The following is a 13714-nucleotide window of genomic DNA, read 5'->3' as shown; positions in this document are numbered from 1 at the left end:
CTACCTCACTACCTATTCGACTTAATAAAGGAGTGTCTCGGTAACCATTACCCCCACAGCCATGCAGAACAAATTACATTTAATGGGGTTTCTTTGCCCCTACAGTCGTTTTCACCGTTCGCTTCAAAATTTCAATTTAGTGCTTAATGCTAAGGTTTCCTTCAATGTATTATAGAGCAATATTATACCAATTACGGCGACTGCGAACATTAAATTAAATGCATTAGCACAATATTGGAGAGAAAGGCAGCCGTTTGAAACAAGTTCTGTTCCAAAGCGATGCAGGCAAATGATCCGGGATATGAAAGCCAGGCAAAGAGGCTTGACATCAAAACGCAATTATGTTTTGTTGTCTTACAGTTTTATCTGTGCTGAATCATTTACTTTTTTATATTCCATATGGAGTCTGTGGAGCTGACACTGTCTTCATTTACCACGGTGCAAATTACTGGACGGATACAGACACAGTGTGTCAGTGTGGAGGCTTCAGTCAAAATCATCAGAGATTAGAGTTCACAGGAGGGAGATGAACCTTTATCCCTGACAGGATTAGGGCCTTGTACAACTTTTGGTCTTGTCTCTCTGTGCGAGTCGGCATCGATGTACTTCGGCTTTTTCTTATTGAAACGGCGTGGGCTATCGCCCTTCTGACTGGGGCCTAAACATAGGGCTGAAAGGAGCGAGCACAAACACTGTTTTACCTATATAGAACCATAGGATTCAAAAGGCGTGCCATCACACACACTCAGAAATTACTCTTTGTATCGTCCCAGGCTGAGCTACCGGGTGCAATGCAGAGTAAAAAGTCACAGAAAGCTGTTTCATTGTTGTTTTTGTGCCATCCATGAGGCCCAGCCACAGAAGATCACTAATGCAGATCCCCTATGGGCCCTAACATGTGAAGGCCTAATGAACTGTTTTTGGTATTTACACTTTCGGGACCTTTCATGGCCATTGTGGAGCTCAAGTAATGTCCATGTCCACGATGGTGGGAAAGTCTGATCGCGCCCGTCACGACTGAGACGCCTGTCAATCTGGCGAGCTCACTCCTAAACAAGCCCCTTTTCGATGCCTGAACACGTCGGAGCAGTCATTTTCAAAATGGTCTGGACAGCTGAGGTTGGGTTGAGCAGAACTTTTTGTGGCTCCTGTGTTTGCGGCTCGGCTTGAACTCTGCACTTTCATCCGTTTTAAGGGCATTTCCACGCAGTGGAAAGGTTTTGCCTGAGCCAGGGCTGTGGTTTGATGGGCTTAGTGAAGCCTTGAGGTTGTCGTAGAACCCAGGTGTGGTTCAGAAGAACGGAGGAACATAGTGCCCAGTTGCAGTTCAGTGATATGACCCGGGCGACGTGTAGCGCTGCCGTAGATACGTGCTGCTTAATCAACAGTTTGAAGGGACCGATGTGTGTAAAAAAAAAACAAACAACTAATCTGCAGTAATGAGTCAACCTTCCAAACTATTAAAAAAAACAAACTCGAGTATCAGCAGGCTTCTACTTGTTCAAGAAGATATTTTTTTTCTCTTTCAAAAACTGAATGAGCCGCGAACCACTGTAGTGTTGAACCAGACAGGGAAGCCCCTTAGACCCATAATTTTCAAGATATTCTCTCAAAGGCCACATGTGACCGGTTAGTGGCCAGCAAGGGGAGGAACCAAAAAGTACAGCGGAGGAAGCAGTGTGGGGAAAGACAGAGAAGGAAAGAAAAAAAAAAAAAAAACAGATGGCTGGATGGGGACCAAGCGTGGACCAGTCACGTGACGGGCGGCGTGCCATGGAACTTCCTGCTTGCTCTCCCTTTCTGTCGCAGCAGTTGGTGTCACTACTCGCGCCGTCTGCGTGAATTCGAGACCCCGGCTGAACAGATTGGCCAGTCGGCGAGGATCATTCGCAGAAAACTCTGCTAATCTCCCACCGGCTGCCTCGGCCGCACTCACATACACTGTCTCTCTTTCTTTCTTTCCTCCGTGCAGACTTCTCCTCAAAACTGTGTCGAGGGAGGGCAGAGGATTTAGAAAACATGTCGTCACGAGCTCTGTTCCAAAGCAAGATATCAACCATTCTGAGAAAAGGAGATACCTACTCTTATAAAATAACGCAATGAAGTTTTTGACCACCCCAAAATTCCCTACGTAGAGGTTTCTGTGTATATATTGTGTGTATTATCCAATTACTAAATGCGTAAACGACTTGTTTTTGACAGATTCTCTAAATCATACTACTGTAAGGCAGGACATAAGAAGCGGGGAAGATGTTTTCTCACAATAACCTCAAACTTACCTTTATTTATATTACAATTTTTGCGCATAATCGAGTTCAAGTCTATTTGTATGGCACTGTTTTATGATATTGTAGTTCAAAGTGCTTTACATGGGGAAAAAGGCAAAGCAAAAGAGGAGCAGAGGCACTAAAAACAGCAGAGATTGATATTAATACGTTAGAACAATAAAGAAAAACGACAACGTAAAGTGCTAATTTAAGTTAATCAATTACAAATGTAGAGAAAGAAGCTAAGAAATGGATTGAAAAATAAAACGACCATTACTGATTCACTGTTAATATCCTGACTGTCAGTAAATCGCTGCACTATGGACACATGCATCACTAGACCCCCATGAACAGACAGGAGAGAGTCGTCATTTTTGTGTCTCTTTAAGCAGCAGGTCAACCATTTAACCATCACTTTGAACGTTCAACTTAAACCTTGTTTGTCTTGCAAAGTGTAGACCAGAACACAGACGTAGACATAAATACACAGAATATGCAATTAAACGGGAAAAGCAAAAAACCCCTGTGCAAGCTGCACATGAAGTGATCAGTGTGAAATAAAAACCCTGAGATCATCCAGCTCAGCCATCGGTGTTCAAGCAACACGAAGTGAGGCTGTTTCTTGAAAACTGCACCTGAGCGTCAGTATTTTCTCCATGCTGGAGATGAAGAGAGGCTTAACCTTCCAAACCTCTCTGCCACAGCGGATCCGCAATCCAGTCTGAACAAGATATACTGTGTGTGTGTGTGATATAAAATGCTAGAAAATGGAAGTTACGTTTAGAGCTACACAGCTGTCAGGGATATTGCTAATGTGTTCACTGTTCAGCTGTGTGTAAGAAAAAAATGAGTAGAAATAAATATCACATTGGACTTGGTAGATAATGAACATTAAAGAATTTAGATTAGGATGGGGAGCCAAAAAAAAAGGAGTCTGTACATTTTTATTTTAACTTTCCACCAAGAAACAGTCCCTTCTGACGGAGCCTCTAGCACAGGGTCTCAGCTTGGGCCTCTGGGTCTGGGCCCATTCGCCAATCCATCCACGAGTTCCTCCGTAATGTTTGCGACCTCCCACATTTATTGCCGAATGTAATCAAGGCCACAGTAGTTGAGACAAAGTTAAAATTAGTTTGTAAAATTAAAAAAAATAAATTCTTTGTGCTTTTGTTTTCCTTTTCTCTCCAGATAATGACTCCTGATTCCATCTTTCTGTTTTTTCCTTCAGCGTTCTTCCTGCGTGCAGCCTGCTTCGTTTTTTTTTTGTTTGTTTTGTTTGTTTTTTTTTGGTTTGTTTTTTTGTTTTTTTCTTTTCTTTTTTTCCACTGAGAGCCGAGCCAAGCATGAAAGTGACTTCCTCGATCATCTCTACAGCCCCCCCAGCGTTCTGTTCAATCCCTCCATTGCCATGATGGACTTGAGGGTCACGACTCACTTCCTCCTGGATACTCGCCGTTACTGAGAGGAGTCTTAAGATGGTGAGAGCACGCACGCACGCACACACACACACACACACACACACACACTCGCTGACAGATATACAGATTAAACTTGGGAAATAGTATAACTTACAGAGGATCATAGCTGTGACTTAAGTCGTTTGTTTTTAAGGTAGGAAATGAAAGGATCTCATTACTTTTAAATGTAACTTCTCTCATCCCTTCTCATGTCTCCTCTCTCAATTTGGTGTATTTCAGTTACACACAGTTGGCATGACTTTTATATCAAAAATAGGTTGCCAGCATACACAACACATTTTATTATACAAAATTAACAAATGCAGCCAATAATTCTTGCTATGCACCTGACTAATAACATTTAAATTAACTGAGAGGGACAGTACGATCGCAAAAAGACAGAAGGAAACTTCTGTGTGTTAGAGTACATAAAAAATTCAGATGAAAGACAAAAAAGTGAAAAAGCACGTCCCTCTCTTTGACACTAAGCTGCTCGGCCAGAACACACGAGCCGGGTGACGCTAACAGCTAGCGACTTCATAAACCCCGACACAGTGTCGCCGCTCTTCACCATCTCAAACAGCATCTCTTATATAAATTTAATAAGAAGTGCAGTAAAAACGGCAAAGTCCTGTCTGACTTTGCTGTGCGAAGGCTTGGGCTCTTTACAAGGAGAATATCCTTTAAAAAAAAAAAAAAAAAAAAGGTCCACTGTGTCAGATTGATACTGTAGGTGTGTAACAGAAGGGCCTGTGTACAGAACAACATCTGTATAATCTTTTAAAACACTCATGTCATTTTTATGGGGAGCTGTACAGAACTAAGGGAATCCTTCAGATCTCCAGTAGTAAGAAGAAACTCCTCCATCCTAGTTTGACCAAAGATTTCAATTTCAGCAAAGACTTTTCCAACTGAAATTCGTCAAACTTGAATATCTCTCCTCTACGTTTGGATCCAGCATTTTCTCTTGTAAGCAGAGTATAACATGGGAGATATAACGTCATTGGTCAAAACAATCACAAAGTCAGCTTTGAAGCTTCAGAGAAAAACTCAGAAGCTCAATCTTCAGACATTTGCAATCATCTCATGTCTCAGTTTTCACAGCTTTGTAGCGTTCTGGCACGTCTGAGTGTTATCGTTTTGCATTGAAATCACGTTTCGGGCTTTTGGCTCCTGCTTTAGATTTGAAATCTGCAACATTACAATGAACAAGAGCAGGGATCAAAGTAATAGAGTAGTTGTTTTTATTTTATTTTTTTGTTTTTTTTGTTTTTCCAAAATGCAGATCAGTTCATTTCGCTGACTTCTAAAACAAACAGTGACCAATACTAACAAAATCAAAAAGCGGTTGTACTATCAGAAAAAACATATATTTATACTGATCATCACTATACCTTTTAACAATGTGGATCACACTAATAGGAAGGCAGATTAAATGGGAGAGTGAAACCTTACTGACCTGTACCTGAAGGTGGGAACCCGCTCTGAGGCCAAGAACCTTGACGCGCGTTCGCATGGCAGCGGCTCTTGACTCGGTGTCGGCCGGTCAAGCAGCGCTCCGAAGCTAATCACCTGTTTAATAGCCTGAACAACTTCAGGGTTGATTATCTGCCTCTTGTGGAGGAGACGGGCAGCACTCTGAATGTGGCTGGATGTGTGGATGTGTTGAGCCGGTGATTAAAATGTGAGAGAGAGCGCTGAGTCTCTGAGCTGAAGGTGTGTGTTTTGCCACCTGTCGGCAGTATTCTTCTCAAAGATAACTACATTTTTGGATTGACGCTATCAACGACCAGCATTTATTTCTGATATAATTTTGCATGGGACCACTGTCATGCCAAAACGACCTGGGAGAAAACTTCCAAAAGCAGCAGTCGTCCCTTTGAGTCTTACTTTTGAAGATTTACTTCTGAAGCCGAGTAAAATCATATTTATACCTCTGTTGGTGGTGAGTGACGCTGGCTAATGCTAAAGTATGATACTGAAACTTCAACATCTGATCAATGTCCATGAACTGCCACATCAGTCTGACTCTAATACACTGGATTAAAGGGAAATAAATGCAAGAAATGTTAATGCAAGACCAGTACATGTAACAAATAAGAAAATGCCCTTAGTTTCTGTGGTAATATCAGTGTGAATACTTCAGGCATCTGCTAAAGAGACACGCTGCACAGAAATCAGGTTTAGCCGCATGAGAGACATTTTACTAATGCAGTACGTTATAGTCTCTCTGACCAGCGATGGAGCCCTCTCACACGTGTTTGAGAGAATAGCTCCATAGGCCTTCTGGGTCTCATGGGGTTACATAAAGTACCGTCCTTTTTAAAAGTCTGAGGAAGCAAATCTATAGGGCACTTGAGTTCTTATATGACTATTTCTCCTTCAAACTCAGTATTTTTGCTCGTTAAACCTTGATGGAGGAATCCCATTTAAACATTTATTAAACATTGTGTCGTACCCAACCTGTCTTATGTGAGTTTTAGTAGCGTTTCGTGTATGCACAAATGATCTTGGTTAAGTGAAATCCCAGGGGCCGTGACAAAGTACCAACTCTTTTCAACTTTCGCTCTTTAACTGCCGAATCAGATTGTCAAATGAGGAACATTGGTCTAGACTGACTCCAACTGTGGGACCTAGAGTGCCACAGGCTAGTATGACTACGTCAGCCAGGCTGAACGGCTCACTTGCTTGTTAGCTCCAACCCTGTCACCAGACAGAAAGTTGATATTGCACAATTCTTCAAAGCCCCACGTTCAATGAAAACATTTTTTTGCAATGTGCAGGTATGGTATAGTTTGAGTTGGGAAAAGTTTGTGCTCATGGCAAATAAACGATATAGTTAAGTTCCGGTTGAGGTTAACCAGCGTTTGTGGTTTTACAAGGGCAAATATTACTGTTGGATTTGGATGCGAACTACGGCCTCTTGATCGAAGTCAGAGGCACTCGCTGACCTCAACACCTTTTACCCTCTGCTTCCCACATCGAAGACGTAGTGCTTCTTGCATTAACAAATTCTGAGCTACAGAATTGTCCAGTATGAAGATAATTGGTGGGACACTGGGCCAGTTAGTTCAGTCACTAGCAAAGTGCAATGATCCATCCTGTCGTTTTCCTCTATACTAAGTTCTTGACGTTTTCTATTGGTGTGTCTAATGTTGCTCTTTCATTGAAAACTGTGTATCCCTGACGCCGCCCGTCCGTTTAACCCCACCAATGAGATCAGACCTGCTCCTGCCCTCAGAGCAGCTCCGCCTGCAGAGAAATGTGTGTACAAGTGAAACTCCACTGTGCGACAAAGCCACGCTGGATTTATTAAAATCCACTCCAAAATGTACTCGTGCTTTATCCGGCAGAAAACGAGAGCACCGTTTATACCTCTCGGCTGTGGTCGCGAGGCGGCTGCGGAGACGAGCACCCAGTGTACTTTAAATGTGTGAAATGTGGCGAGGAGAGGCAGCAGGGACCACCAGGTGCTGCCTCTCCACCTCGAGTCGGCCGAGGAGCGCTTCTCCTCTCCAATAACCCAAAGGGCTGAGATGCCACTCGCAGCAGCCGAGCCAAAAGACATTTCAAGTGTGCACTTCAAAGGGGCCTTGGATTATGTTCGCGCGCAGACTATCCTGAGGGGATCCTTTGAAGGGAAACTTACTGCAGAGCCACTGGTGGCCACTCTGTGTGTGTGTGTGTGTGTGTGTGTGTGTGTGTGTGTGTTTTGTTTGTCTAAACCCATTTTACTTACAGCTCTTGCCACCATGCTGTGGCTTTGGGAGGGGTTTCCTGCTGCAAAAAGTTTCAGTGAAAACAGAATTTAAAGAGTTTTATACCACAAAGTACAGAATCCTCTTTGGGAATATGTAGCGAAAGTTCCAAATTTCTTAAACAAGGAATATCTGGGTTGTTAAAAAACAACAACAACAAAAAAAACATATCATAGATAGCGCCAGTGTCACAATATAAATGAGTGTATAAGGAATGGAAGGTTGGAAAGTCAGAATATCCGCCATGAAACTTAAAGATATGAAGTCCAATGTTGCTCTAAATGACAGACGTGTAATTTGAAAGGTTAGGTATGTGTCACACAGTAAAATATGGTCCGTCACAGTCTCATTTTGTAAAAAGTTTTTCATATTATTGCATGTACTCATATTAAACTGTAAGTCAGGTTAAGTGATATAAAACTGATGGGAGTAAAGTGATCATTTGATCGGTCACAGGCGTCAGGATAAATTAATGGTGGTTGTGCTGATTTTAAAGAACCGTACCAGTACGTTTGCAAGTTTTAGTCTCTCGACTACAAATCATATACACATTTTTGCCGACCATTTTCAGATGCATAGTATAGATTTCCAGATTATGGGATGTACTTTTTTCTTCTGTGCCAGACAGCCACCGGTTTTCATTCAATTTCGTACAGTATCGAAATGAATGCACGGTTTATGAAATGGTTACCTGTAATGTTGAATATACTGAAGGAAGCAAGTTGGCTGAGACACGCAAAACCACAGGTAATGTCCGTTGAGGTAACAGTTTCCTGTGTTTTTGGCATCGTTATAACCACAGTGTGCAGATTTTAAAAAGATGTTTTCCATAAACCTTAAGTACCGAATTCCATTTTTTCTAAAACACGTCTCTAGTTTTTCAAATGTTCATCAAAGACTTGGTAAATGATGACTCTTTGATCAAACTAATGTAAGTGCATATCTTGAAATGAATATGAAAATGAGTTCATAACATGAATCTAAAGACCCAGCTGTCAGATGTTAGTCAGAAATGCTGGGTATTCATTTTGAAAGCCGGTTCTTCATAACCAAGAGCTCCAGCTTATTTTGGAAACCAAAGACATTACTTACAAGTTTCCAGCGACCCGCTGTAACATCGACTTTCGACTCAGTTCAAAATTTCAGCACGTGTCACTGCAGTAATGCAAAGGTGGCTGCTGATTAGCGGCTAACAAATTGCACAGCGTCGAGGGGAGGCAACCAAACATCTGTACAACACCTGCACCCATGGAAGCCAGGATATGAAACAACGCTGGGAAAAAAACGGGGCGAGGGGGGGGGGGCGTTGGGCAAAGTGAAACAACAGCAACTCTGGCAGGCGATTATCATAATTAAAGCCGCATCAATTAAAGAGGTCAATCACTGCGCGGCTGCCACCTTCCTCTGCAGATGGTGAATTTTTTTTTTTTTTTTTTTGGGCTGCCTCATCCTTCCTGACACCGCAGAGGGACGGAGACAGAGCAGCACTTTTACCAACACCGTGATAAATACTAGCTGATAAATACAACCCCTTCAGTGCATTTACGGCATTTTCCATCACTTTGCATCATAGTGGGGAAAAAAGCACACTCTGCTTTCTCCAACTTTTGCTTTGCCATAACTCAAATGGCAAAGCAAAAGTTACATATAAGTTTTACTTGCTCTTCTATGGCCTTTAATACTCTTTACTTTGCACTGATATACAGTAAAAGGTAGCACATGTAGACAGGCATTATAAAATATTGTATAACACAAATAGAGTCTGGGGTTGGTATATAGAACATGTTATGTGGACATTTAGCATTTTAGGTTCATATTTAAGGCTATTTTACATTACTATACCACTATATGTTTCATCTTTTATAGGCAAATGGATAAATAATATTGTTTTTGTTCTGAAAGTATGACTAGTATTTGTCCCTATTGGCAGTGGTGATGTTGATCCATCACTTATTGAGGTCATACGACATTACACGGTTTCCACTTAAGCAGGTGCTTGTAGGCATATGAATCGGCCTGTTGAAGAGCGGTGTGTTTAAAGCGTCGGCCATTTGTGCCGGTGTGCATCGGGAGCTTTCCTTCATAGCCGATAAGAAGACGTGATGCAATCTGATTTAAACACATTGGCATTTCAGTCATAAATAAAAAATAAAAATAGTATAAATAACACTTTAACTGCCACTTAAAGCCTGAAGCAACCAAGTGTTACTGTGCACTGGCAACGGCACAGTCCAAATTTAAAATACGCTTCTTTTGTATGAGACTGTTCAGCTAATTTAAGGTGAGCACTTAAGGCATCACTGGTAGATGTAATGTTTTACACTTTTGGCCAAGTCTTATTCTGCCCACTTAAACTGAGAGGTACTTTCATTTGCAGGGAGATGCTGTGAACTCAGCAGCTGCAGAGTGGAGCAGGATTTGCTCTCTATACCGGAGGTCCACCTTGAAGCAATGGGGAGTGATTAGCTCCGGCAGCTTCAGCCAAGGTGGGTGCTGCACAGCCGGCATTTTGCATTTTAATCATGCCAGCCTGGTGACAGGAACTGCAGAAGAAGATGGAAATGAAACTGACCTGTGAGGGTTCAGTTAGACCAATAAAAGGCTATTACAGGCTTTTTAGTTTGTGCTTTCAAAAAAAATTTCAAAATTAGCCGGCGTCAGTGTCATCCACCTGTAATCTGATGGTTAAAAACAGCCTTAAGAGCATTTTGTTTGTTGATCAAATTTTTCCAGTGATACTCGCGTAACAATCTGGACAAAGCTAATCAGATATCAGTGGCTACAAATCACGCAAAATATCGGTGTCTGCTCTTGGATCAACACTTCGGAGTGATGGTTTCGTGGTCGTCGGCGGACGCATTAGCCGCGCGGCACAGTGGTCTCGGATTCTCTCCTCCTGAGGTCATCTCAGTAAACAAAAGGGGCGGGGCTGCAACTCGTAACTTTTCCTCTGGTACCGGATTTAAAGCTGCCGCTGACCTAACGGGGGACGCGTGGGTGGGTATAGCGGCCGCGGGGCCCCGGCAGGGGGCCGGCTTCCACCCAAGATGAGGACTGACACCGGGGTTCAGGGGTTAATTTGTGTAACAGGCGAATTTGCATACAAATGAAAAATGACAGAATTTTTCTGTTCTCCGCAACTTTCAATGTCATCCGCATCAAGCCGGGCCTATCTGCCGCCCAACCCTCCCCTATCCCCCTGCACGCCGTTTGAAGAATATTCATTACTTGTGAAGCTGGGGCACCTTGTTTGCTATTAATCTCCACCACAGGTCAATGACTTAATTTGCTCAACTTTATCGGTGGTGCCATTCACTTTTTCTTTCTTCCTCCACCCGTCCGTTCCCTTTGTAGCTCTTTCTAAAGTGCTCTCATTGCTTCTCTTCATAGAGACCGGCTAAGCTTTTTAAAGTACAACAAAGGCACAGTAACTCTGGTCTCTGAAAGAGTTTTGAAGACATAAATGAATTACTTGAGAGGAAAATATACGCCGGCCCTCTAGATTACTCCTTCTTCTCTTCTCCCACAACGCCCACCAACTTCTGGAGAGATTTCCTCTCAAATCTTTTTTTTTTTTTTTTTCCCTCCTCTCCTCTCTTAGTCTTGATTGGATTGATTGTTTTTCTAATCCAGGGGAAATTACTTGCAAAAAGGGGTCACATAATCATGGTGAAAATAGTGGAGGAAGGAGTGAAGTGACTAGTCTTTTCACCAATAGGAAAAAATAGACTGCACATAGGTGAATTCTACGCCACATCTTGCGTGTAATTTTTTCCAGAAAAACCACACAACATACTGCAGCCACATTTGAAATGCATTCTTTAAACACATTCACTGATAATTTCACGAAACGTGTTCCATGGAAATGGGCCTAACTAGATTAATCAGATCATCAGTAAAGCAATAAACAGTCAGTCAAGTGAATCAGTCCTTTCCAAAACCATCTCTACCCCGGTCTTCGGCCTTTTTACCACCCACAGTTCCACTCTCAAGACTCCAGCTCATTGTGGAAGTCGAACGCACTGCTAGTACTGTGAAAAACTACATGAACATGTAATATACAGTATCCATCAATAGATTAGACTGTTAGCTTTTTGGCCATTGCAGTCATTTTCAAAAAGAACACCTTGCCAATAAAAACCCCCCACGCACAGTTCAGAGCGGTATACGACCAAGACATTAAAGCTGAGTTCATTTATGTTTTTGGCCACTTGCAGGCAGCACAACAAGCTGTAAACACTACACTGATATATCATCACTTCATAAACCTAGTATGGCTAACGCGTTTGCAACCAGTTGCCTAATAACACACAGACAGTGACGTTAGCATTCTTATGGAGTCGCGTCTCTGAACGTCGGACTAACGTGAGTCCAGTATTCACTCTCTTTTAACTGCTTTGGCGGCTAGTCGCCAACTTTGTCTGTCTGTTGTTTGGTGCAGGTAGTGTACAGTGGGTTCTAGCTTTTCCGACGAAAGCAACCGTCTGCTGCAGCCGGAAATGGGGTTGATGAGAGGAGTGAGACTGAATCAAAACACTTAGGTTGTGGGTCGTGGTATAAAAACATTGAGCTGAGAGATGCTAAAACTCTCTGCAGAGCTGATACTTTAGCAACTGCAGAGTTGTGAGTAACTGACAGTCAGCTCCTCTCTAGAAGCGACACTTATTACATTAGATGGAGATTATTTTTTTCCATTGTTAATGCAAAAATATCGGTTAGTGCAGCTTAAAAAATATGCGGTGTTACATCTCTTAGTCCAACAATGTGTTAAATCCCTGAAACTTTGTCAAAACTCATTACAACGGCCTAACAATCAAAAAACATTTGTCCATTTGTTTCATTGTCGGCGGACCACCACCAAAAACGTACCGTCGATGTGGAAGGGTTCGTGAATCGCTACCACAGTTAGATGGAAAAAAAAGCTTGAGTCAAGTTTAGCTCCAGTGCCCATTTCAAACAATCAAATATGTTCAAACAAAGTATCTCAGTGTGTTTTACTTATTCATAATTAGACCAAAATGCTCTCACTGTATACTCTGTGGATTATACATTTCTTTTAATCCCTAATCGGTTGTTTAGGCTAAACTGACCAAACAAACTAGAAGTCCCTAGTAGGGCTTTCCTTATGCTTGTATGAAGTACGAAACAAATATTGGAGGATTAAATGCTTATATCTATATTGCGGAGTATTAAAGGGGCGTTACACAATATCTGAGAATAATAAGTTTGTTTGTCTCAACATACGATGCACGTCTGGTAGAGCAGTGGCGATTGTTTTCTTAATATTTCAGTGTGTTTAATTGAATCCTTACGTATGAGCAACCAGGGCAACACATATTCTACCGTCCAGCAAGTAAAGGCTAAACGCACTCATAAGAAATTACTGCAACTTTGTTTGTTTGCCCCCTTTTGGCGTTTTGAACCTCCAGAATCCAAATTTCCAGCTTCATTAAGTAGCCCCACTCCTTCTCCCTCCAGGAGAGGAAAGTTCTAGGGAAGGCAGAAAAAAAGTGGAGGAGAGAAAGTATAAAGCATAAAGCGAGAGAGTGAGAGAGAAAAAATGTCTTGTGAACCATTGTTTGGATCTTTATGCAAAAACCCCCTTTGTGTTTTCAGACTCTTGATCCCCCATAGGCAAAGGAGAGGAGCGTATTGATCTGTGCTGAAAGGAGACGGCCCTTTCATCACGCTTCCTCCTCACCTTAGACAGCTTTGAGGGGGCTCCTTCAGGATCGCAGCACCCTCGCCTGGCTACCGGCCAGAGATTAGAGCCGCGATAACCTACCCAGCCCTAATAGGTAGCGAACGAAAGCAGAGGCTGTCTAATTAGCGCTGATCAAAGCGGAGGACTTTATCCCCAAAACAAACCTGCACATTTGAATGTGCTAAGGAGAAGGGGAATGGAAAGGGTGGGGAGGAGGTGAGGAGGTGGAGGTGGAAGGAGCAGGGGAGAAGTTGGAGTTTTCAAACTTCGTGGACACAGTGCTTTTGCTTTTTTTTTTTTTTTCGCCCGTTCACCATTTCTTCTTTTTCTACTTTACGTGCCTGTAGATATCTAAGCACAGAGGGCTCTATGTGGAACACACAGATGTTATTCCTCTGCTGGAGATTTCGCCTCAGATTTCTACAAACCTGTACGCATAAAACTGAACGTGCATTTGTTGTGTACACCTTGCATGGCTCCACGGCACAAGTAATATTTTTCAAACCGGAATACTTTTCCAATTCCATC

General features: G+C 42.4%; 1 long non-coding RNA gene across 1 annotated transcript in view; it reads left to right on the top strand.

Annotated features, from left to right (window-relative positions):
- LOC120798188 overlaps positions 1-10035 on the top strand; it is a 46179-nt gene extending 36144 nt beyond the window's left edge. Inside the window, exons 2-3 of the long non-coding RNA XR_005708631.1 lie at positions 3496-3745; positions 9860-10035. This is a non-coding gene — a long non-coding RNA (uncharacterized LOC120798188). The remainder of the gene's footprint in view (positions 1-3495; positions 3746-9859) is intronic.
- The last annotated feature ends 3679 nt before the right edge of the window (positions 10036-13714 follow it).

The sequence above is a fragment of the Xiphias gladius genome, chromosome 13 (assembly GCF_016859285.1).
Source record: "Xiphias gladius isolate SHS-SW01 ecotype Sanya breed wild chromosome 13, ASM1685928v1, whole genome shotgun sequence".
Classification (NCBI taxonomy): domain Eukaryota; kingdom Metazoa; phylum Chordata; class Actinopteri; order Istiophoriformes; family Xiphiidae; genus Xiphias; species Xiphias gladius.
This window is presented reverse-complemented; position numbering and strand designations above follow the sequence as displayed.